This window comes from Sinocyclocheilus anshuiensis, unplaced genomic scaffold (assembly GCF_001515605.1).
Source record: "Sinocyclocheilus anshuiensis isolate Anshui unplaced genomic scaffold, SAMN03320099.WGS_v1.1 scaffold267, whole genome shotgun sequence".
NCBI lineage: Eukaryota > Metazoa > Chordata > Actinopteri > Cypriniformes > Cyprinidae > Sinocyclocheilus > Sinocyclocheilus anshuiensis.
In genome coordinates, this window is record NW_015552637.1 from 618,583 (window position 1) to 621,778 (window position 3,196).

The following is a 3,196-nucleotide window of genomic DNA, read 5'->3' on the forward strand; positions in this document are numbered from 1 at the left end:
TCCCATTTGTGTGTTCCACATAAAAAAGAACATTATACGGGTTTTAAACAACATTCATTTAGTTCAGTGGTTCAAAAACCTAATAACGGGCTCAAAGCCTGTCCTAATAGAATCACAAGACAGCAAGGCGGAACAATATAATTGTGTATGTATAGTTATTGTATAATCTTTTATTTTTGATGTTGGACATTGTTGATTTGGATTCAAATCTCTCTGTCTCTCTTTTTTTCATCTCTCCTTCTCTGTCATGTGTTTACAAGCAAATCGATAGCTGCTAATTTATTTAGCCTCTATTGATAAAAAAAACTTCAGTTCAAAATAACAATATTCAGAATTGTCTCTTGTGTGTTCTACATAAAAAGAACTTTATGTAGGTTTGGAGCAACACGAGTATCTCAGTTCAGCATTTTGCAAACCTAATGGGTCCCAAGTCTGTTCTGACAGGATCACCAAACAGTAGGGGGGAAATATAACTGTTCATAGTTGTGTATAGTTAGGTAACACAAGCCCACACACAAAAGAGAGGTGAAAATGCTTACCTTATCTTTTATTGTTGATGTCGAACATTGCTCATTGTTAAAAACTCTCAGTCAGATACCCCATTAGAAGAACACACCTTTTTTTTTTTTTCATCTGTCATGTGTTTTTCTGAAAATCAACAGCCACTAATTGCTTTGGCCTCTATTCATATAAAACCCAAAAACATTTTCAAAGAGAACAGAGCTACAAAATTAGATGAAAGATAATCTGACCTTTGACCCCAAGGCATGGGCAAGTGTATGTACTGTTTGGGTCGGCCTTTTGTCTTTGTGTCGTGTCCAGCAGATGAATGCAGGGCTACACTGGGGGTCAGTCAAGGCATCTGCCACCCTTCAAGCACGCTCTCATCCACCCTCCATCTTCCCATCTGTGTGCGCTGCAGTCCTTCTGTCTCCTCAAACACACACTCCTCCTTACTGTCTTTTGATCTGTCTCTCTGCCCATTCAGTTTTATGAGCAGGCTCCTGACACATGTCCTGGTCTTACTTTAAACCTTAAATCATTTAAATCATTAAAAACAAAACAAAATAACAAATTTAAATGTGCATTTAAATGTGAATTTTTTACATATATTTAACATACAGCATTTGAGGTATAATTTTGATTATTACAACAAATAATTTTTGCTTGTCCCTATTTTTCTTTAAAAATGTAAAAATCAGGGTTACAGTGTTTTTTTGTTTTATTTTTTGAAGGTTTACTTCCAATGGAAGTAAATGGAGCAAAAATGTGATGCTTATAATTTTATAAAATCTCTTACACAAATTCTTCTCTTAAAATGTGTGCATTATTTGAGCTGTACAATTCTATTTAAACTTTAGCAGTCAAGTTGTTTTTAATTATTTACAGTCATTTTAGGGTTTATGGCACTGCACTGTATTGGTGACAAAGTTGTAAAGCTGCATATAACTTTACACAGAAATAGTAAGCGATTTTCTCATACTAAAATCATGCTAACACACAATTTGCAAGTTTACATCTTCTGGCTATACTATTGAAACTATTGATGGTTATGAACTGGCCCCATTCACTTCTATTGCAAGTGTCTCACTGTAAACCAGATTTTGCTTTAAAGAAAATAAGGGAAACATCTAAATACATATTTGGGGTAACCAACATTACACCTCAAATGCTGTCAGCTAAGCATTGTATTAAAATATAATTTGTCCCACTTTTGAATTATGCTTTCTTAATGTCTATTTGATGAATCCATTATTAGTAAATGATTTGTAAGACTATGAGAGCTTCCCAGAATCAAGAAACAATCAAAACTGTATATCTTCAAGATTAAGCATTACCAGAGGTCTCCACAGTCAAAATCCTGTCTGATAGCGCCATGCACAGATGTGATGTGTCAAGACTATTTATGAAGAACATTCCCCAAAATTGCACTGAAAGGTATCTGTCCGTCTGCCAGGGATTTCAATGTACGATTTTATGAAAGAAAACACACACACATTAGACATAACATTCAAATAAACAGTGATGTCTCAAGAGGCATTCCCGACAGTAGAAGATAGCTCTCCAATGACCAGGAAAAGCCATTTACTTAATGCAGCACTGAGTCCAGGAATGCACTGAGGAACCCGGAATGGTAAACTCTGCATTCCATTTTGCTAAACACCCTCTGTATCTCCTGCATTCCGATCTTCATCTACTCTGTCTATGAACCCAGCCATTATTTCATAAATCATAATCAAATAAGAGATGGTCTCGGGTCTGTAATCGGTCTCCGTTTCTATCCTTTAAACGTTCACTGATGTTCTATAAGGATTAAGAAACAGATTTTGATCAGTTTCATGCTCGAAAGTGCCGGAAAACCTCAAATGAGGATCCAAATGCAAATGCATCTAGCAAGGCAATCCCCATTATTTTATCCAAAGTAAACTTATCCCATGTGTGTCTTTCAACACAACTTTTAATTCATGCGGTCCACTATAAAGTTTTAGTGAGTAGAAACCTTAAATGAAGATGGAAACATGTTACAACAAGGTTCTATACATTACGTGAAATAAGAACAACAACAATTATTACATATACTTTATACATTTTTTTTTACATTTGAAGTTGTTAATGTGAATAATCATATATATATATATATATATATATATAATACCATAATCAAATAAGAGATGGTCTCGGGTCTGTAATCGGTCTCCGTTTCTATCCTTTAAACGTTCACTGATGTTCTATAAGGATTAAGAAACAGATTCTGATCAGTTTCATGCTCGAAAGTGCCGGAAAACCTCAAATGAGGATCCAAATGCAAATGCATCTAGCAAGGCAATCCCCATTATTTTATCCAAAGTAAACTTATCCCATGTGTGTCTTTCAACACAACTTTTAATTCATGCGGTCCACTATAAAGTTTTAGTGAGTAGAAACCTTAAATGAAGATGGAAACATGTTACAACAAGGTTCTATACATTACGTGAAATAAGAACAACAACAATTATTACATATACTTTATACATTTTTTTTTACATTTGAAGTTGTTCATGTGAATAATCATACATATATATATATATATATATAATACATATTCGAATTTTTTTTTTTAACATTTCAAGTTGTTAATGTGCATATACATGTGTGTGTTGCACATTCACACACACACACATTTTATATATATATATATATATATGTGTGACCCTGG